The sequence below is a fragment of the Manis javanica genome, chromosome 14 (assembly GCF_040802235.1).
Source record: "Manis javanica isolate MJ-LG chromosome 14, MJ_LKY, whole genome shotgun sequence".
Lineage (NCBI taxonomy): Eukaryota > Metazoa > Chordata > Mammalia > Pholidota > Manidae > Manis > Manis javanica.
The window spans coordinates 45,206,426-45,231,050 of NC_133169.1; the positions used below are offsets into that span (position 1 = coordinate 45,206,426).

The following is a 24,625-nucleotide window of genomic DNA, read 5'->3' on the forward strand; positions in this document are numbered from 1 at the left end:
TGTAAGTAGATCACCACTTCCCAGTCACAACACTGCATCACAGACATGAATAATTTTTTGTTAAGATCTCTCTCCAGGTGGCTTTTAATAAATGTTTTTTGACGATATAATCTGTAGTATGGTAATTATCAATCACTTTCTTTTCACATATTTATTTGACATACCATCTGGTATATCAGCAAACACAGACAAACATATGAAATTATATACCTATCTCCACCACAATATCCTAAAATCCTTAAAGGTAGCAACTTTGTTTTGTTCACTGTTTAGTTTTAACATCTATGGTGATTCATCTCACTTCTAATTCCTTATAAATTCCAACAGATATTCAAAATATAAAACAATTTAGCAGGACCCAGTAAAACTGAGAAGTGTATGTCCTATAACCAATTCCATTATTACTACATACCAAGAGAAAAATCTAATTCACAGTATTCATGTGTAACAGATTAGCAATTACATGTATTTACAGTATTTTGTTACAGCAAAAAGCAAGAAACGTGATTTTTAAGATTAGAGAGAATTTAAATTATATAAGAAGATTAGGAAATTAATTGATTAAATTATGAGATTATCAGATAGAATCAACTACATAATTCTGAAAAGAGAGAAATATCATAAAATAAATATTCAATTCAAAACAACAAGTACAAGAGTCTGCGCAGAATGATGTTATGGATACATATTTAGAGAAGCTTTTAGAGACTGTCCTTGTCCCCCCTGACCTTCTCCTGTTCCCTGGCCCTCAGGTTCACTTCCTTTCACAGTTCTTTGCAGTTCAGTGGGGACATGTGCTTGGTTCTGACCGCTGATCTGTGAATGGAACAGAGACCTGTGCCAGGTGCGATCATCCACGCTCTTCTCCTCCTGGTGTCCTGGTGCAGAAAGGTCCTGCCTAACTGGAAGGCACACAATGAAGATAACAGAGCCACAAGACAGTAGGAGCTTGATGCCTTTATGACCATGTGGAAGAGAGAGCCTCTACTAGCACAGACCTGATTCAGAATTTTTGTTAACTAGAGATGGCTTCCCTGCATTGGGGCATTCTGTGTGTCATGGTTTACTGAAGTGTGTAGTTCTCCCTTACCTAGTGAATATACATCAAGTAAATAGATTATGTTTGGATACAAGTAAATAGATTATGTATGGATACATGTGTGTATGAAAATTATCCTCATGGGAAATACATTTCTCCAGATAAATGTTGCTTCTATGGAAAGGGGTAAAGGATTGATACATGGGGTCATAGAATGATTATTATAATTTTTACATCAATCTTTCTATTCTTGAATCCCTTGAATTTACTGTATACTATAAGGATGGGAAGGAAAATTGATTTTAAAATTATCTGGTAATTGTATCTTAGACTGTAATGATATAACTAAACTCTTTCTGATGGTTGGGGTCCATTCTAGGTTCAGTATTTCAGAATCCTAGCTGCCACTTACTGCCTTCCATGTGTGCTCAGGGGGCTTTTATGTCCTATAAAAGTTGAAATGTAGGAAGAGGACTTAGATAAACCAGTGCCCATTGGATTCTCACTGACTTCTCAGCAGCAGGATTCGTCTCTGCAACTCCTTATTTGGTCTCTGCTGAGGCAAACAGACCCTAGCTGGAACTGGCTGACGCCATGCAGGTGTCTTCTTGGTCTTCCCAGTGCATCATGGACTGTGAAGTTCTCTGACCCACAAGCCTCTTCTTTATACATGTAAATTGTTCCTGATCAACAGATATGTTTGAATGTCATCCAGTAGTGCCATTAGTAAATTTTGGGTCCCTTTCTCAAACAGCAGTTTGGGGAGGTAACTGAATGTGTGAGTGTGAGTGCATTTGTGTTTTATGTGGCTAATTAAATTACTGTGTAATTTAAAATTTCTTAGAAAACCATCTTTAATAAATAATATTGCATGCTTATCACACAGCATACTAAAAAATTCCATGAATCTGAAATACCTGTATGTGTTTTTTTCAAATTCGGCAAAAGAATATAGAAATCAATTTATATAATATTAGGATGAAGAAGTTATTCTTAACAAAATGCAAATTACAAACTGGAAAGAAAGCGGTTGACATATTTGACACCATAGAAAATGTTTTCACAACAGAGAAAATTATACACATATGTTGAAATCTCACTTTTGGAAAAGGTCCTACATATATAATGAGGGACTCATATTAATAATGTAGGAGGAAATAAATCAGATACTGTGCAAACTACAGATTTAAGAATTAACATAATCTTGAACTTGGATAATTCAGAGCTTAAGAAATACTGTAGAACAATTAACATATAGGAAGATGCTAAATCAAAATTAGAAAAATGTATATACATACATGCAATCTAGGTGGAATTGATAATATTAGCAAAGATCTGCAAAGTGTACCCACTATCAAGAAGTAGGTCAAGGTTAAACAGAGGTGGGTGGGGGTAAGAATTTCATCAAAGATGTAGAATGACCCAATAGCTCCATCAAAGGGATGCTCTCTGCAGCGTTGGTCCCGAGGGGCAGCAGGAGGAGCAGTGGTTTGCAGGACCCGTGGCAGCTGAAGCTGTAAGGGGGGATGACCATTGGTGACACCTGGTCCCCAGGTGGAGGAACTCAGCCAACTCTGGCCGAGTTGGTGCTGACGGAGAAAACACCCAGACCTTCGTCTGCTCCTGCCCTCCAGTCCGCTGCTGGAGTCTCTCACCAGACAAACCATCCAGAAGACAGAGGGACAAGTCGCCGCCTCTGGCCACAGATCACATGTGGAGGAGCAGAGATGCGTGAGGGGGAGAACAGAGACTCTGCAACACAGTCAGAATGTGAGCAGCTGCAGCTCTTCCTTCTCAGACGGTGGGTCTAAATTAGCTAGTGTTGTTCAGCATGCAAATTAACAATTTGTATAAAAAATTAAAAAGTAATTGATCTTTTGAGTCAATAATACCCCTTTGGGAATCTATCCTACAAAAGTAATCATATATGTGAAGAAAGATATTTTGTATAAAAATATTCATTTTTGAGTAATATTTATCAAGATAATACAATGGCACCATTAAGTTGTTATGGGGAATTTTATTTATTTATTTAATAATATCTATCTTTTCATTTATTATTTTCATTGAATTATAATGACACAAAACATTATATTAGTTCCCTGTGTACAAAACAGTGACTTGAAGATTAAGAAATGCTCACCACTATAGCTTCAGTTACCATGTCACCTACACAGTTAATAAATTTTATGGACTATATTCCCTATCATGTACTTTTTGTCACCATGACTTATTTATTTTTAAGTAGAAGTTTGTGCCTCTTTACCCCATTTATCCATTTCACCAAAACGCCTACCCGCTCCCTTCTGGCAACCACCAGCTGGTTCTCTATTTATGGGTCTGTCTTTGTTTTTGTTTATGTGTTCATTTTATTCTGTTTTCTGGATTCCATGTATAAGTGGAAACAAATGATATTTGTTTTTTGCTGTCAGTTAGCATTCTTAACTTTTACTTAACATATGATTTTGATCTATACATGTTGCCACAAATTGCAAAATTTCATTATATTTTATGGCTTAGTAATAGTCCATTGTTTATGTGTATACATCTTATTAGTACATGTTATCTATTGATGGACACATCTACTAATCTTCTATATCTTGGCTATTGCTTGTAATTATGTTATAAATGTAGGAGTGGATGCATTCTTTCAAATCAGTGTTTTCATTTTCTTTATGTAAATAATCAGAAGTGGAATTTTGGAATATAGATTGTTATTTTCAGTTGTTTGAGGAAATTCCATATCCTTCCTTATAGTCGCTGCACAAATTTATATTCTCAGCATCACCTCATGAGGGTTCTCTATCTCCACATCCTCACCAGCACTTGTTATTTCCAATTTGACTGGTGTGTTGTGGCTTCTAATTGTGTTATTGATTTCCATTACCTGATGATTAGCTATGTAGATAACTTTTTCTTGTGTGTTGTTCATTCCTATGGTTTTGGAAAAATGACTATTTAGGCATTTTGCCCATATTTAATTGTATTTTTTCCCTTTTTGGTGTTGAGGTGTATAAGTTCTTTATATGTTTTGGATATTTGACCCTTATCACATATATAATTTGCAAATATACTGTCCCATTCAGTAGGCTGTCTTTTCGTTTAGTTGATGATATCCTTCACTGTGCAAAGCTTTTAGTCTGATTTTGCACCAATTGTTTATTCATTTATTTATTTTTTCTCTCATACTAGGGAGACATATCCAGGAAAAAAATTCTAAGGCTGATGCCCAAGATGTACTCTATGTGTCTATTTTTCATTTATTTAATTGAAATGTAGTTGATATAAAATGTTATATTGGTTTCAGATGTACAACATACTGGCTTGACAATTACATACAAAGTGCTCATCCCAATAGCTGTAGTTAACTTATTGTCACCATACAAAGATTACAACATTACTTGCTATGTTTCCTATATTAACCTTTTATTCCTTTGACTAATCTGTTCTTGTAATTTGAAGTTTGTACCTCTTTATACCCTTCACCTTATGCACACCCATAATCCCCCTTTTTTGAAGAACATGGTACACACAACATTTTGTTCAATTTTGTTCATGATTTTCCCTGTATTTTGTGTGTTGTGAGTGGAGCCATGAAATATCTGTACCCTTATGGTAGGCCAAGGTGAGAAGTGATACATGTGCTTTTCAATTACTTAGATTAGAAGTATGAATATTTTATTAGTTCTGTTTTACTGTGACAAAAATATTGGAAATCGGTCCACATTGTCTCCCAACTCTACAGATCTGTAGTTTACAGTCATCAACTAATCATGGTCAGTGTGCAACCATGTCTGTGGCTTTGTGAAGCTGGTCCAAGGCCACACATGCTCCAAATAACCTTCCCCACAGGCCTTCCTGGCGCTCAGCGTGTCCAGGTGCACATAGACCAGCACTGTTCAGTTCCCCGTCCATACGCACCTGCTCCCCTGACCTCCCATGTTCAGGTCACCATTTGATTGTCATCGACTTAACACCCTAAAGTGCTAGCCTGGTCTTTTCAATACTGTTTATAAAGTTCTATGTCTCAGAAGGCTAAGAAATGAGTCTATAGCATACAGCATGGAAGGAAAGGCCACTGGAACATTTCCCTCTCCTGCTGGATGATTGTATGACTGCTGCTCATGCTTTTCTGGGGCATCTTGTCTCTGAGCAAGTTCCCCACGATTCAGCCTCCTACACTTCACTGAGGTAACATCTAGTCTCCACTTAACACTGAGATTTTTGGATTTTAATATGACATAAGAAATGTATATATTGAATAATTGAGTCAATAAATGAGTTTGGCTTTTTGCTTTTCTCCTTTGTCTAAAAACTATATACTTCAAAACTTAACTCTGATGTCACCTCATGCAAGGGACCTTCACCAATTCATATTCCAACTATTTGCTTATAGTTTTCCCATGGCTCCAAAACATCTACTTGCTAGGGAATATTAATCACCACTTGATGCCTTTGTTGGAAAATGTGGGATGAGGAGGACAAAATAAAAGCATGCAGGTGACCGTGGCAGTAATACTGGGGCACTTTGAAAGGAGAATTTTTAGAAGATAGTACATCACATACACTGCCACCAAACAGAATGCAGATACAGGAATGGGAAACAATAAAAACTCAAAAAAAGGAGGGAAGATTGAAATTGTAACCATTTTATGGAACAATTTTACATTTATGGTAAAGCAGCATGGATATGAGTGGTGCAAACAACACCCACGTGCTCTTTACCAAGACTCTCCAGTTATTGACATTCTACCCTTTTGCTCTATCACTTCCCTCTCTATCATCCCCTCTCTATCATTTAAATCAATATCATAGTTTCTCATGATATTTTCCCTCTAAATATTTTTGGTATATATTTCTAGGAATGTGGATTTTCTTCTACAGACACTGAAATTATCAAGCTTAGTAAATGTAACATAAATATTGAGTTTATAATCCATTTTGAATGGAGAAGGGTTAGAAATTGAAGAGTTTTCTACTACATGGACGCAATTAGTAAAAGAGGTATAAAAATTATAAAAGTCTGAATAATAATTCTGATGTAAGATTCTAAACTTATGATGTATAGAGGAAAGGATCAGTGCATCAATATCAAAGTTTCCTACTTCATGGTTTCTTGAAAGACAGCACCCACATTAAACATTTTCTTCAGAGCCCCCATAACATCCTTATTCCTTAGACTATAGATCAAAGGGTTTAGCACAGGAGTGAGTATGGTGTAAAAGACAGACACCACCATGTCCTTTTCAGGGGTATGGGAGGAGCTGGGGAGCATGTAGGTGTAGACGGCAGCCCCATAGAAGAGGGTGACCACAGTCATGTGGGAGGAGCAGGTGACAAAGGCCTTCTTCCCACCCTCTGCCGAGTTCATCCTGTGGATGGTGAGGAGGATGAAACCATAGGAGCCTGAAATGATGGTCACAGGGATGAGCAACATGAGGACACAGCAGAGGTACATGAGTGTCTCATACAGAGAAGTGTCTGAGCAGGAGAGCTTCATTACAGCAGGGACTTCACAGAAGAAATGATGGATCTCCCGGGACACACAGAAGGGGAAGGTCATGGTGACAGGTGTGAGCATGAAGCCATCCACTGATCCCAGGAGCCAGCAGCCAGAAGCCAGGAAGACACACACCCTATCGCTCATGAGGACAGGGTAATGGAGAGGGTGGCAGATGGCTGCATAGCTGTCATAGGCCATAGTGGACAGGAGGAAACATTCTGAACCTGCCAGTGTCACATAGAGGAACATCTTCATCCCACATCTGGGGGCTGAGATTGTGTTCACACCTGTGACCCTGTCCATGAGCATCTTGGGCACAGTGACGGAAATGTATGTCACGTCCATGAGAGACAACTGGCTGATGAAAAAGTACATGGGGGTGTGGAGGCGGGCCTCAGAGCGTATCAGAAGGATCAGGATGGTGTTTCCAGGCAAGGCCATCAGGAAAACCACAAAATGACCACACAAAGGAGGGTTGGGTGTTTGGATTGACTGAAGATTCCCACTAGGATGAACTCTGACCTTCCTGAGTGGTTGGCCATCCAGGTGGTGTCCTCCATGATTTCACCTGGCCCTCCAAGGAGAGAAGTAATGGGGCACTCATGAGATGCCACCTGCTGAATGACTCTTTAGGGTGTGGGCATGTGTGTGTGTGTGTGTGTGTGTGCATCAACCCAGTTATGCTAAGTGGAGGAAACCCTATGGTCCTGGAGACTGAGAGGTTACACGTCACCTGTAATTCTATGAATATGCCAGGAAATTAATAATTCACAGTGTGGGAGAAAATAATTGGTAGCCTGTGAAATTGTCAAAGTTCAAGATCATGAGATGACCTGATGATATATGTCCTTTATCAAGTATGGAAATTTGCATGGTCACTTGTCTATGCAAACACAAAAAGTGAATTTTTAACGAAGGGATATTACATTCTTCTAAAATTTTTGTTAAAGGACTCAGAATTTCATTAACATCTCTGGTGTAGGGATGCAGTTAGGATCTCACAAATTCTTGAAGCTATATTCCATGTAATAAAGAGTTTATGTTTCACCATGTATCCAAATACTGAGTCATTACATTATACTCCTGAAACTAATAAAATGTTATTTGTCAATTATACCTCAATTTATAAAAAGATTTAAAAAGTAACTGAACCACAGTTTGAGAAAATCCATATGAATGTTTGAACCCATTGTGCCCGTGAGACTGGGACACACATTGAAGCAGTAAGGTGGGTGGTTTGAGCTGTACATTCAGAAGTAGCCTGTGGGCCTCACCGAGGAACCCTTCGGACGTCCTAGGGGCAACATTAGGATCCCAGACTCTGATGCCCTACTGCAGCTGTGGGTCCAGCTTAGCCTGCACCCCTATTTCCCTGTCCACTCTACTTAAAATGAGGGGAAGCACAATTATGTCAGTCATGGTTAGGAGTAAATGAGCTAAAATAATGGAAGTGGTTAGATCATGTTCAGTGACAGTGGATACACATATATACCACTATTTTAGATAATTTATATATAGAGAGAGAATTGTGCAGAATATATGTAAGCAAGTGCTCTTGCTCTTATTATCTGGTGCTATAAGATGAATTGTTAGGTCAGTTCATCAGCTGTAGTATCTGTTCATACTTTAAATAATTTGAATTTCATAATTTCTGTATTCCTAGAGAACTTATGCATGAATTTGTTTATATATTTATACATACTTATATGTGTATATACACATATAATTTTTATAATCATAGAAACTTTAATAAACAGAAACATATAAATATAAATACATATACACATATAATGTATTTCTTATGTTAATATTGGTTAAGAAGAACTTCATGCAGAAAACTATTTTTTTATGTAGTACATGTTTTTCTAAGTTGCAATTCATCATCTTAAAACTTCTACCATTTGCTTTAAATATCAGAGGACAAGGATTAAGATTTAGAGTGTCACTGCTGTTTATCAGACAAACCTTTGTTTTCCCAAATGTTATCTGCTTTAATGTACCCAGAAGAAAATTTTCATGGACACTGAGATGCAAAGAGGAAGCCGGAATAACACGGAAAGATTTCCGACCCCAGTTCCCCGTTGGCCCCTCTGTCCTGCTGCTCACGGGCAGTTTCTGAGTCACCTGAAGATGAATGAGAGGCAAAATAAAATTCATGACACCCAGGGAGGTCACAATCAGTCTACTCAGGAACAAATGTTATAGAAATATGATTTATAGTAAAATTTTAAAATAACTGCCATGTAAATAAAATGAATGACAGTTGCAAAGATATCTGATCTGTCTTAAGAGAATCAGTAATAGCTTCATCTATGTTTTCTCACGAAGGTTAGATCTCTGCAGATTTTCAGTTTCTGACAAGTTAAAATGCAGTAAAGGGGGAAATATGGGCTCCTTTTTCTGGAAAGAGTTGAGAGGTAGTTATATTTCAGTGACATTTCACAATTATATTTCACATTTCAAATATAATTCAAATTAATTCCAAATGTTAATTAGTATAATCAGTTTATTAATAAAGTGAATTTATTCAGGGTGTTAAAGCAGTAGACAAGACTGACAGTGACTTCAATTTCTTAATATAAATATCAAAGAAATCTGGACACATTGCATTAGGAAATACAGCTTATCTTTCAAATTCCACCCTCTCTGGCATATGGATTCTGAGCTCTATGATTAATTTTAAAACAGTTTGATTAATTGCAAAATACATCTGTTTGCCAGTCTATACTTGCGGTCAGACTAAACGAGGGCTAGCAGAGGGAGCAGTCATGTGACACCTTCAGCTGTTTGCTGAGCGAGTGGAGGGAGACTGGAAGGGAATTTGGGGTCACTGGGAAATTCTCTGCTGCACCTCAGTAAATGGGGATCAGCATCACTAGGCCACAGCAAACAAACCACCTGGAATACAGACAGACAGGAAACCGTGTCTGCACCACCCTCAGCAGCGGCCCTCCTCCCCATGCAGACTTACTCTAAGGCAACTCCTTGAGTTTCATGGAAGCAGTTTAGTGCATATTTAACTTGAGGTCATGGATAGTGTCTATGGCATATGCCAAACCTTTGTTTGAAGCTGAAGCTCACCACATTCCATCCTTCCCAGGAGCCTGTGAGGTCTGTCCTTTGACACGATAAAAGCTTCAGGTTCTCAGAGTATCTGCCTAATGCCACAAACAAAGCGGAGTGAGAACTCATCCTAGCCCATGATTCGGACCCGCAGGCTGTGTCTCTGCCTCAGGTCTCTTGACAGCATGGCCTTCCCTCCATGGGGGACGACCTGGTGTCAGGCACCCATGTCAGCTTTCCAGGGGAACTATAAGCATGATGGAGACACTTGTTTCTAGTACTTTACAAACCTCAGAAATCATCCCCAAGTAAAATAGTAGCTCTTCCTCTATAAATTTCAATCTCAAGAAAAGAAAATGTAACATCCGGTAAATGGAGATGAATGCATATAATCCTTTTCCCACAAATAGTTGCAAAATAAAGACACATATCCTAGTATATTGCAGTAAGTACATGCAATATAGAGAGATACATAAGAGAAAGCATACATGCTTTCCTTCTTAAATACAGATAGGTCAAAATCGAGAAAACAATTTCAGCTAATAGAATGTGAAAGAAGAACAAGTCAAAACAATAATTACCCTTTCCCCTTGCAGTTCTACTTCTGTGGTTGAGACCACCCCAGGTGATGTTTCTCATCCCATCTAGATGGGCTAATGGCTCATGTCCAGGTTAAGTGTATAAATAAGGAGGAGAGTGACATCATCCCTGGCATTACTATACCCTTTGAGTGGATGCTTTTTCTTTTGACAAATCCCCTCTGAGATTGTGAAGAGGAATGCAATTAAGAGAGCTAAAGAAGCTAATGGATTATTCTGTTGCAGTTTTTAAAGGATTTTTCTCATGTCTTTAAAAAAATCCTCCTTTTACTGTGAATCTCAATATGTATTAAAGCCAATCTAATATCAACAATAATCACAAATCCAAACATCACTACTAAATTATGGCTATGAAATATTTAAATGTATATATGAATACATATACTTCCTCCTTTAAAGGTCAAGGAAAATTGTGAAATTCTGTTATTTTTCTCTTATAAAGAATATGAAACTAATAGTTCAGTGGATTTGTTAAAGATAAAACCACTAGTCAACATGGTGTTTGAAAGTAAACTTAAGCTAATTTCCTTCACATCATTGTCTTGATCTCTCTACAATGGATTGCTGATTGTACACTTTCTTCTGTTCTTTAAGTGAAGTATGTTAATTTAATTCTACCTTATCTATTCTTTTTTCCCATTTATTTCATTTTACAATTGTTCTGTTTTCGTTCCTTTTTTAGGTATAATAATATATTACATTGTGTATGTTTAAGATGTGCAATGTGGTTTCATGACTTATACTTAGGTCTTTGAGCCAGTTCAAGTTTACTTTTGTGCATGGGGTTAGACAATAGTCTAGTTTCATTCTCTTACATGTAGCCATCCAGTTTTGTAAACACCATTTGTTGAGGGGGCTGTCATTTCGCCATTGTATATCCATGGATCCTTTATTATATATTAATTGGCCATATATGTGTGGGCTCTCTATTCTGTTCCATTGATCTATGGGTCTTGTGCCAGTACCAAATTGTTTTGATTACTGTGTGTTTGTAGTAGAGCTTGATGTCAGGGAGCGTAATCCCCCCAGCTTTGTTCTTCCTTCTCAGTATTGGTTTGGCTATTCGGGATCTTTTGTGGTTTTGTATGAATTTTGGAACTATTTGCTCTAGTTCGTTGAAGAATGCTGTTAGTATTTTGACAGGGACTGCATTGAATCTGTAGATTGCTTTAGGAAGAATGGTCATTTTGACAATATTAGTTCTTATTATCCATAAGCATGGGGTGGGAGAATGGGATTAAGGGGCGCTAAAATTCTCAATCACTATATAGGTAGGTCACAAATAAGTCAGTACAGCATGGAGAAGACAAGTAATGACTCTATAGTATCTTATTACACTGACAGGCAGTGACTTCAGTAGGGGGTAAGGACTTGATAATATGGGTGAATGTTGAAACCACAAGGTTTTGCATGTGAAACCTTCATAAGATTGTATATCAATGATACTTTAATAAAAAATATGTCTAATGTGATGATTTAGTATCAGTATATATTGCAAAATATTTACTATAATACATGAGTTAACATAACCCTTACTCATGTTATTATCAAATTTTTGTTGTTATGGTGAGAATATAGCTCTATTTTCATTTTAACTTTCAAGTATACAGTATAATATCTTAAATTAAAGTCACTGTGATGTGGATAACATGTATAAGTTTATAATATGCATGTTAGTTCAATATATATTTATGCTGACAAATTGTTTAGAACATACTTTACCTAACACTTCCATCACATCTCAAAATTATGATTATCTGACCATTTCTTTGTTTTGATTAGAACAATTAAGTTCTACTCTTTTAACAAGTTTTAATTATATAATAAACTATTTACTAAAATCATGATGCTGTGTATTAGATCCTCAGAACTTACTACTCTTCTATTTGGCCAATAACTCCCCATTTCTTCTACCTGAGTCCTTGATAACCACTCTTGGACTCTTGCTTTTATGATTTTTTCTTTCATACATTGAATATACAAGAGAAATTAAATTATATATTGCATCTTTCCATGTTTGACTTATTACACTTCACATAAATAACAAGGTTCATCCAATATGTTGCAAAGGACAGGACTTCCCACTTGCTCATCGCTGAATAATACTCCACCGCCCATATCTATATCATCATATCTACTTATCTACACCTGTACATATATCTGCATCTATATCTGTGAGCATACCTCCTTTTACTGTTCTGTATTGTGATTCACAGGTGTTGTGTTTCTTACAGGCTGAAGGATTGTGCCAACAATGTATTGACCATGTCCATCAGCTCCATTTCTCAAACAGCATTTGCCACTTCTGTCTGTGTCACTGTTTGGTAATTCTCACAATATTCCATATTCTTCCATTATTATTATACTTGCTGTGATCAGTGAGCGTTGACATTACCATTGTCATTGTTTTGGGGTCACATGAACCATAATCATATAAGATGCCAAAATCAATCAGCAAATGCTGTGTGTGTTCTGAATCCCTAGCCCACACACTTCCACATCTCCCGCGCGCTCCTCAGGAATTCCCACACCTACACAACAGTCAATAAGTTGATCCAATCAATAACTCTACAATAGGCTCTGAGTGAAAGGAATACTGGCATGTGCCTCAATTTGAATTAGATCTGGAAATGGTTAAATTGGGTGGGGAAGTCATGTGCAAAGAGGTGACAGGCCCCCGCCTGGCCTCATGTGCCACAGCCATCTAGGTCGTGAATGGAAAGGAACGTTCTCAAGGAAATGGAAAGTGGCAGTCCAGGGGACACAGTGGATTTACCAGAAAGCAAAACAACCTTCTTTCTATTACAGAGAAAGTATTCAGGGTCTGAATAGATGATCAAACCAGCCACAGCATTTCCTTATGCCAAAGCTGAATCCATCAAAGCCTTAATTCTCTCCAATTCTGTGAAGGCTGAGAGGTGAGGAACCTGAAGGAGAGAGATTTGAAGCTAGAAGACATGGGTCTATAAGGCTTAAGGAGAGCAGCCATCTCCAGGATAGAAAACTGCACATTGATGCAGCAGTTGCTGATGTAGAAGTTGCAGGAAGTTATCCAGAAGATCTAGTCAAGATAACTAATGAAGTGGAAACACCAAACATCAGATTTTCACTGTAGATGAAATAACCTTATATTGGAAGAGATGCCATTTAGGATTTTCATGGTTAAAATGGAGAAGTGAATGCATGGTTTTAAAGCTTCCATGGACAGACCAATTCTCTCATTTGGCAATAAGGCAGCTGGCGCCTTTTGGGGGAAGCCAGTGCTCACTGACCATTCTGAAAATGCCAAATCTACTCCTTTTGTGCTCAGAAAATGGAAAAATAAAGCCTGGATGAGAGAACATCTGTTTATAAAGGGTTAAGTACTTAAAGCCACTGTTGAGACATGCTGCTCAGATAAAAAGATTCCTTTCAAAATGTTTCTTCTCATCGACAATCTACCAGGTCACCCGAGAGCTCTGACTGAGATGCACAAGAACAGTGCTGTTTTCATGCTGCTTGCACAACATCTGTTCTGCAGTCCATGGATCAAGGAGTAGTTATGAATTTTAAGTCTTACTGAAGAAATACACTTGGCAAAGCTATGGTTGCCATAGACAGTGAATCCTCTGATGGATCTAAGCAAAAAAAAAATGTTGAAAACCCTCTGGCAAAATTCACTGTTCTATATGCCATTAAGAACATTGGTGACTCATAGAAAGGGGTCTAAAATCAATATTAAAAGGGGTTTGGAAGAAATCTGTTCTCATTCTCACGAGTGACTTTGACTGCTTCAAGACTTTGGTGTAGAAAGCAATAAAAAATGTGGTGGAAACAGCAGGAGAGCTGGAACTAGGAGTGGAACCTGAAAATGTGACTGAATTGCTGAAGTCTTATGACAATACTTGATCTAATGAGGAGTCGCTTGTTATGGATGAACAAAGAAAGTGATTTATTATCATGAAATCTACTCTTGTCAATGTGAAGATAGTTGAACTGTCAACAAATGGTCTAGAATATCATATGAACTTAGGTTATGAAGCAGTTGCAGAGTTGTAAAGAATTGATTCCAATCTTGAAAAACATTCTACTCTTGGTAAAATTCTACGAAACAGCATCACATTCTACAGAGAGATAACTCACAAAAAAGAGAGGCAATTAATGCAGGATAATTCATTGCCTTCTTTAAAAAAATATCTGGTCTCCCAACATTCAGCAGCTACCACCTTGATCAATCAGCATCCATGAACATCAAAGTAAGACCCCCACCAGCAAAGAAGATTACAGTTCTCTGAAACTCAGATATTTGATAAATTATTTAGCAATATAGTATTTAGATATAATGCTACTGCTTACTTAATATGCTACAGTAATGTGTAATCATAACTTTTATTCATGTGGGACAACAAAAAATGCATTTGACTTTATTTATTGTAATATTTGTTATATTTTAGTGATCTGGAACCAATTACATAATATCTCCAAGGTGCATCTGTATCTCTTCCAGTAACTCTATCTTTATATCTGTCTATCTCTACATCTCACATATTCTTTAACCATTCATCTATTTGTACACTCTTAGCTTCTTCCATATATTGGCTATTGTGAATAATGCTTCAATGAACATGGAAGTGAAGTTCTCTTCAATATCTTGTTCTTGGATACATACTGAGAAGTTGGCTTACTGGATCACATTAGATTTTTTTTAAAGGAAACTCTGTGCTGTATTCCACAGTATCTGTATTAATTTATATTCCCACAAAGATTTTACAAGTGTTCACTTTTCTCCACATCTAACAGATGTGAGGTGAAATCCCATTGTAGTTTTGATTTGCATTTCCATGATGACTAGTAATGTAAAGCATCTCCTAATATACTTGGCTTTTTGTATATCTCTGTAAAATAACTTTTTGGTTTCCTTTCCTAATTTTAAATCATATTTTTTGCACTTTTGCTATTGAGTTGTATGAGGTATTTATATGTTTTGGATATTAACCCCTTATCAGATGATCAGTTTGCATATATTTTCTCCCAAGTTATAGATTGTCTTTCAGTTTTGGTGATTTTTGTCTTTTAGTTTTCGTGATTATTTTTCTTCTGTTTCAGAGAAATACATTAGTTATTTGAACTCCCAATCATAATTATTTTATTTCATTGCTTTTACTTTTGGTGTCAGGTCCCCTAAATCATTAACATGCCCATATTAGTGGGCTTGTCCTCCTTGTTTGTTTCCTCTGTGACATTTTCATCTCTTACATTTATATCCACAATCCATATCGAGTTATTTTCAGAGTGGTGTAAGATTAGAGTCTTATTTCACTTTTTTTTGCATCTGGATACCCAGTTTCCCCAATGTAAATTATTTAATAGATTACGTATCCTTTCCAATTCAGTGTTTATTTTTGGCTCCTTTTTCAAATATTAGATGAATTCTCTGGGCTCTCTCTTCTGCTATTCTGCTCAATTGGTGTATACGTCGGTTTTCATGCCAGTGCCATACTTTCTATTTTATTGTTATCTATTTGAAAAATAGGTTGAAACCAGGAAGCCTAATGCCCAACTTTGTTTTTCAACAGATTGCTTTGGCTATTAAGGGTCTTTGTGGTTCCACTGTGTTTTGAAGATTGCTTTTTATTTATCTATAAAAAATTTCTTTGGAATTTTGGCAAGGATTGCACTGAATGTATAGATAGCTTTGAATACTACGGGCATTTTAACAATAACAATTTTTGCTGTCCAGGAACATGACATATCTTTGCATTAATTTGTGTTTTACCTAATTTCCTTTATCAAGGTCTTCACTGTACATGTATTTCATTCTTGGCTAACATTATTCCTAAGAAGAAAAACCTAAGTGTACACTATGATAAATGTATAAAGAAAATTTTGGACATATAATCGAATATCATTCAGCCACAGAAAAGAATACCATTCTATTTGCAATAACATGGAAGAAACTTGAAGGCATTATTCTAAGTGAAGTAGGTCAAATAGAGAAATATAAATACTCTGTGATCTCATTTAATCGGATATAAAATAACATAAAAATGCAGAGCAGATTGCAGGTCACCAGGTGTAAGGTGATGAGTGATGACTGTCAATATGTACAAACTTCCAGCTATAAATATAATACATTCCTAAGGTGTAATGTACACTGTGGTGACTATAATTAACAATTCTGTATTGTATAACTGAAAACTGCTGGACAAAGTAGAATCTTTTAAGTTCTAAAAAGGAATAGTAACTGTGAAGTGTGGATATGTTAACTAACTTTATTATTGTAATCATTTATTTTTTCATATGTAGTTTATTGAAGTATAATGTATATACAATATTGTATTGAGTTGAAATATAAAACAAATTGATTTAACAGTTATCTGTATTGCTAAATCTTCACTCAAACTTGTGTAGTTGCTGCCTGTCAACATAGGAAGATGTTACAGATTCCTGACTGTATTCTTTATGCTCTACTTTCCTTCCCGTGACTGACTCATGCCGTGGCTGTGATTGAGATTCTGTGGCTCTTCACCCCCTCTGCTACCTCACCATCCCCGCCTACTGCTCCTGCGTGGTAACCACCAGTCTCTTCTCGGCGTCTGTGGGTCTACTGTTGATTTGTTCATTTTATTTTTTTTTTTTGTTCTTAGATTCCACATGTAAGTGAAATTATATGGTATTTTTCTTTCTTCACCTGGATTACCTCACTTAGCATGAAACCCTTTAGTTCCATCCGTGGTGGGAATGGAAATTGGCCCAGCTACAATGGAAATCAGTATGAAGATTCCTCAAAAATTAAATTGAAATGTCACACCACACAGTGACTCCACTCTAGGAATTTACTCAAGGAAAACAAAATATCTGATACAAAAAGATATATGCACCTCTATGCTTATTGCCATATTATTTACAACAGCCAAGCTATAGAAGCAACCAAAGTGCTCAGCAATATATTAATTGATTAGAACACTATTAGTAAAGAAAATTACAGGCAAGTGTCCCTGATTGACAAAGATGCAAGAAATCCGTATCAAACTGTGAGCAATGTTAACTAAAAAATACATTAAAGTGTTATATGCCATGATCCATGGAATGAAGCATAAAAATAATGTAATCATTTCAATAGATGCAGGAAAATAGACAAAATTCAACATCTTTTCATCAAAAAAATTTCTCAATAAATAAGGTAGAGAATGTACCTCAGTATAACACAAACCATACAGGGCAAGCTTACTGTCAACATACAAATATTTTACTGATTCATTCACTATATTCTCCATGCTGTACTACCATTCCCATGAACAACTTATGTTATGATTGAGAATTTTTGTGCCTCTTTATTCCCCTCACCCTCCATCCCTACCCACCCTAATCCTTCCTCCATGGTAACCACTAGTGACTTCTCTGTGTCTATTAGTCTACTGCAGGGTTTTCATTATGCTTTGCTTTGTTTTTATATTCCAAAAATAAACTAAGTCATATAGTATTTGTCCTTCTCTGTCGGTCTTATTTAAGTGCATAATACCCTGTAGATACATCCATATTGTTGCAAAGGGTAATATTTGTTTTTTTATGGGTGAATAATATTCCATTGTGTATATGTCTACATCTTTATCCATTCACTTATTGATGGACACATAGGTTGTTTCCATATCTTGGCTACTGTAAATAATGCAGTATTAACATAAGGACACGTATATCTCTTTGAATCACTGGGAATTTAAAGAGCAATAGGAAAATCTATCTTTAAATTTATATGTATCCATAAAAAATCCCAAATAACCAAAGTAAGATGAAGAATTAAGGTAGAAACTGGAGACATCATAATCCTGATTTTTTATTATAGTGTAATACTATCATAATCAAAATCATATGGTACTGGAATAAAAGTAAAACAGGCACATAGAACAATTCACCAGAATAGAGAGCCCCAAAGTAAATACATGTACATATTTTCACCTTATCATTGGGAAGAGAATCAAGAACATACATTGGTGACAGGGTAATCTCTTCCATGAACAGCACTGAGAAAACATGGCAGCCACATGCTGAAGAATTAAACTGGACCAATATTTCACACCACTCACAAAAATTAACTCAAAATGAATTAAGACAGAAATGTAAGACCTGAACCCTTAAAACTTCTGGAAGAAACACAGGGAAAACATCCTTGTTATTGGTCTTAACAATGGTTTTTTTTTACTAAGATTCCAAAACAACAGACAATGAAAACTAAATAAACATAGGTGACTTTACCAAATGGGAGGCCTTTTGCACAACTCATAAATATAAAAGCAACCTATTATCTGGGAGAAAATTTGCAAAAACATATCAGATAGGGTATTAATAACCAACATATACAAGGAATTCATACAACTCAGTAGCAGATAAATAAACCAAATGAAAAATGGACAAATGATCTGAATAGAAATTTTGCAAAGACACATACATGACCAATAGGTACATGGAAAGGTTCTGAATATCCTTAATCACCAAGGGAATTACAAACGGAAACCACAATTGGATATCACCTAATGCCTGTTAGGATGGCTATTATCAAAATGACAAGAAATAACAAACAGCAAAGATGTGGAGGAAAGGCCCTGTATATTTCTCAGTAAAAATGCAAAGCAGAACCATTATGAGAAACAGTATGAAGGTTTCTCCAGAAATTAGACACAGAGCTGCAATATGACCTAACCATCCTCTTTCTGGGCATACACACTGAAGGGGGTGGATTTGGTGTAGTGAAGAGATGCCCACACTTTCATGTTCACTGAAGCATTATTCATATTAGCCAAGGTATGGAAACACTTTAAATGTCCTTTGACAGATTAATGGATGGAGAAAATGTGTTACAAACACATACACACACACCAACTTTGAAGGAATGTTATTAAGCCATAAAACAAAGGGAATCCAGTCTTACGCAACAACATGTGTTAACTTAGAGGGCATGATTCTAATTGAAATAAGCCAGGTAGAGAAATATACATGCTATATGGCAACAATTATATGTGGTATCTAAAAAATATGAAATAAAAATCAACCATTGAAACAGCGAATAGAATAATGGTTTCCAGGAACAAGCAGGGAAGGAATGGGGAGGTGCAGGTGGAAGGTACAGACCTTCAGCACTGTGACGGATGCATTCTGGGAACCTAAGGCGGCTCTGGTGACCACAGCTGGTGACACAGGGCTTTATACTTAAAATGTGCTGAGAGTGGATGTTAGCTTTCTCACAACACACATAAAAAAGTTAACTATATGAGGCCCTTAATCATCTTGATCTTAGTGATGATTTCACAGTGTATATGTATATCAAATAATCACTTTGTACACTTTAAGTATATGTAATTATGTTTGTCAGTGATTCCTCAGTACAAATGGAAAAATTTTAAGTATGTATAAAATGTGTTAACAAAATTTTCACTCTTTAAGGATACTCATTCATGCCCTAAACTTATCTTAATCCATCATCAAAAATTATGAACTGTCCCCCTAAAAATATTAGGTAGGAATTATTTAACTGTATTACTCAGATTGTAATGTGTCCCTCCTGCAGCTGTTGGCCAACACTGACAAGAGTAATACAAGACTTCTGCAGATCGTGAAGGATATTGTGTAATGTGGGGGAAGTGAAGGAGGAGTGGGATTGCATTGTGGGCTCAGAGGCATTGACTGAACACCCAGGGAGCTACGAAGTTCGGGGGCCAGTCAGAGCTGTCTCAGGCAGGGTGACTGGCTCTGTCTTTATGCTCCCACTGATCACTCATTGACACAGACTGTCCCTAAGAAGAGCATGCGAGCTTGAATGAATCGACTCCTATCATATGTCGACTCACTAGAGTAAGACAACATCTGAAGGCTATGAGCTGACACCAGTCCAAGAACTGGAAGAACGGATCCATCAGTTAGTCCTCTAGGTGTCTTTGTGTGTCAAATCACAGTTTGCACTATTGTGTCTATTTATTTGTGATTTCTGAGAAGTGATTTCCAGGATTTGACTGCACTTCTCTCTTTAGAGAAATTTTAAGCGGAAGGTTAATGGGACAACTTGTTGAATACACAGTCATTGGATGGTTTACCAGGCAGTGTGACTTAAAATTGTGTTCCTGTGTCTGCTACTTTTGATCATTTATTGTCATAATGAGATAAAAAAAAGTACCAAGAGATACCTACATGGGTCAACTGGGTGCCCAACATATCCCTTCCTTCCGTCTTTGTTTAACAGTAGTCAGAACACTTCCCAAGGGCAAGCCCAGGCACCCCACAAGAATGGTGGCCCTTTATCGCCTCCTGCTTCATTATCATGAGGAGTTCAGTGTCCCTGGGGAAAGCGGAGGGAGACAGAGCTCACAATACATTAGGACTATTGCTGATCCCCCTGGAGAGAGCGGCTGCCCTTTGGAAAGAGGGCCGCTCACCATCGTAACTCAAAGATGGAGGGGATAGAAAGTGCAGGTCTCCCACGAGGTCCCAAAGAAAAAAGTGTAAATGTTAGCAGACCTAGTTCCATTCCTTGGTAACCAGACATCTATTCTACCAAATTAGGTGCACAGAATCCCATAATGTTCATTTGTTAGAGTGGATATTGTGTCCAAGAAGGGGGTACCCTTTCAGGGCATCACATTTGAATAATAACCTCAACTGTGCCCCCCTGGGATGCTCCAGTGCACACTCAGACTGGAAAACACGGAGCAGTGCGTCCACACCCCAAGGGGTTGCATGGTCACGTGTCCACTGCCACACCCCCTGCTCTGTATGTGAGTCATTTTCTAATAAAACATCGTGCAGGATCATATTTCAATGATCAAATTTGGGGCAAATCATTAAGAATGGATTATTGCCCTGGGGCACAGGAAAGGAAACCCATTCCCATAATATTTGTTTACTTCAGTCAAAATTAATTACAACAGGAAGAAAAGATCTGATAGGGTTATTAGAAATCAATAGTCCCATTGCTGTCCACCAGCGCTGTTGCCATGGCAAAGCTCAGCATAAATCTCTGTCACTGGCAGGTTGAAGATTCAGCAGCGACTCATTCACATCAACCTAGATAAACAGGGGCCTGCAATGCGAGACACATGCATGAGCTCTGCTGTTGTGAACATGGCCGCTACTTTATTCTGTCCTCTACCAGCCAACAGCAGAGGAGGGTAGACATCAAATTGCACAGCTACTTTTTTTTAATCTGCTTGGTAGCTCAGGGCTTTATCTGTATTGGATGCTTTCTGGGGGTTTTATCATGGAAAACCACGGTATTTCAACTCTGTGCCCATTTCCATATATCCACCCATAATCCCCAAAAGCTTATTGTCTCCTATATTTCGTTTTATATCTATGCCTCTAGTCAACCTGCCAGGCTGTTTGTCAAAGCACATGAATAGGTATTTATTCTAGTTTTAAGTCATTTATCTTTCAACACAAAATAAATGATCAGGCACACAAACCAAAGATCCACCTCTAAGGTATATTTCACTTCACTGCCTTTCAAAGTCATGAAATCCACCGTAAGTAAATTTAGATTACTTTCCTCCTCTATGAGCTGACATAAGGGACTCCTCCCTCACCGTGTCAATGAATGAACTGATGGATTGACAGATGTGACAGTAATGGACAACATAGGGGGTGAATGTGACCTGCTCGTGCGGTTTACTAGGCCTCTAGAGCTACTCATCCCATCATGTACGTACTATTTCCAACTTTGGCTGATTTACTCTGCGGCATGACCAATGTTATGATTTTACTGAAGTACAGCTGATACACAATATTCTATTGGTTTCATGTATAGTACACAATGATTCACTTACACACAATATTAAATCCTCACCACAAGGGTATTTGCTGTAAACATAGAGCTATTACACACAATTGACCATATTCTCCATGCTGCACTTCCAAGGCCGGGACCAACTTACCCTGTGGACGAGGATGTTGTGCCTCTTTACCCCCTCAACTGTCCCACCCCCCCACCCCAGCCCTCCCCCATGGTGACCACGAGTCACTTCTCAGTGTCTGTGACGCCACTACTCTTTTGCTCATTTTCTTCCATTTTGTTTTTAACTCTACACGTAAGTGAAATCATACATTATTTAGCTTTCTCCACCTGGTTTATTTCAATTAACATAATACCCTCTAAGTCCATCCATGTTGCCAGAAGTGGCTGGGTGTCTTTCTTTTTGTGGCTGAATTTTCCTTTGTGTATATTTGCCACTTATTATTTATTGATTCATCTAGTGATGGACACTTGGTTGGCTATTGTAATTATCATGGCAATAAATACAGGGTGCATGTATCTTTTCAAATCAGATAATTTGTTTTCTTTGGGTAGACCCTCAGACACGGGTCACGTGGTATTCTGCTTTCTGCTTTTCTGAGGCACCTCCACACTCCTTTCCACAGTGGCGGCCCCAGTGGACCTTCCCACCAGCAGTGTCACAGGGCTCCCTTTCTCCACACCCTCACCTACACTTGTTATTTCTCATCACTTAGATGGTGGCCATTCTGCCTGCTGTGGGAGGTGATGTCTCACTGTGGTTTTGATTTGCATTCCCTTGAGGATAACTGATGTAAAGCATCTTTTTCTGTGTTCACAGACAGTAACTACATTAGCTGAAGTGTGGATTGAGTACTGTATGTAAGTGTCAAATCACTATGTAGTGATTTACTTGAAACAAATAAAATATTTTATGTCAACTATGCTTCAGTAGAATAAAAACAAAAAATGTGTATTCCTCTCAAACATTTCCAAGAAAGTTGAAGAGATTGGAACACTTCTAAATTCATTTTGGAGGCCAGCATAATGACGATGAAAAATCCAGAAAAATCTAAAATGACACAAAATCGAAAAGTCTTTAGAATAGCTGCTATCAAAGACACTTAAAATAAAAGGTGTTAATGAGGATATGAAAAAATTGGAGCTTTGTGCACAGTTGTGGAAATATAAAATGTTACATTTGCTTTGGACCAGAGTCCAGGAATTTCTTCAAACTTAAACACAGGTCTATAACACGTTCCTGAATTCTGCTTCTGGATAAATTCCCTAGAATATTGGAGGCAGTGTCTTGAAGCAGTATTTCTGCAACATGTTCATAACAGCATTATGCATAATATCTGAGAAATGGATGCAACACAAGTGTCCATTGATGGATAAATAGATAATAAAGATGTTGAATATACATATGATGAAGTACTAGCCAACCTTAAAATGAAGGATATTATGTAAACAATGTTGCAATAAATACATGGTGTAATATGTTATTTAATATGCTTAAGTATGGATAGACTTGGAGGATAATATGCTAATTAGAATGAGCCAGTCACAATACAAAACCTGTATGATTTCAATTAATGAGTTACTTTGAGTGTTCATAGTCATAAAAACAAAAATTATAATGGCTATTGCCAGGGAATAGGGAAAAGAAAATAGAAGAGAAAATTATTGGGTGATGGGTTCTTTTGAAGACGAAAGTTCTGCTGAGGGCCGGGGTGGATGGCCTCACATATGAATGCACATCTTATCTTTGAACTGCGCACTTAAAGATCATTGACATGATATAGTTCATGTATATTTACCACAATGAAATTGAAAGTGGAAAAATTACACACATAATGTTGCAGAGGTGGTAAGTGGCTGAGTAAAGAAAGTACGAACAATCACGTCATGAGGAGCAATAAAGACAATGATATGGAACAGACACCCTCCGTGTAAATCTCCACCACAGCACTAATTACCGGTGCTCTCTTGGATACACTAATTATTCTCACAACTTCAGTCTATAGCTGTGAATGATAAGAAAAAATAATCATGTTTAAATAATTTTTGGAGATTTCCTCCTCCCCCAACAGTCTCTCTCTATATAATATATATAATACATGTTTTTTAGAATGAAAAGGCAACATGTAAACAAGCTCATACATTTCAGATAACAACTTATTAACAGTGGTCATTCTTGAGATTAATTTAAATATTGGTGAAAATTTTATATTTAATAACATTAATAGCATTGCATTTAGTAACAATAGATTTTTAAAGGCGTAAAGGAGAAACACAAATTAGTACAACTGAAATATTTATTACATTGTTAAGCCCTGTTTACTGCATACTTATTCAAAGTCCCAAGGGGATTTATCAGCATGCGTGCACACACACACACACACACACACACACACACACACACACACACACATACTTTATCAGCTCCTCTGACAGGCATCATAAAACAAAGGTTGATGCCATCCTCCTTCTTATACACTTAATCCAGCCACACTCTATTATTTGCCCAGGTGGTTGAGGTAAAAAAATCATCAGATGGTGGGTTCAACCAGACAGGCAGACAGAACTGGAGTAGCAAATGGGTAATTATTACTCATGACTTATTCTTCTGCCCATTCTATTGATTCTTGACACTCTTTCCTCAATTATTTTGCAACCATCTATTT

The 24,625-nt window shown here is 37.2% G+C and overlaps 1 pseudogene; it reads right to left on the bottom strand.

Moving 5' to 3' along the window:
- Positions 1 to 6,140: 6,140 nt before the first annotated feature.
- On the bottom strand, positions 6,141 to 7,102 carry LOC140846237 (olfactory receptor 2T29-like; annotated as a pseudogene).
- Positions 7,103 to 24,625: the final 17,523 nt, after the last annotated feature.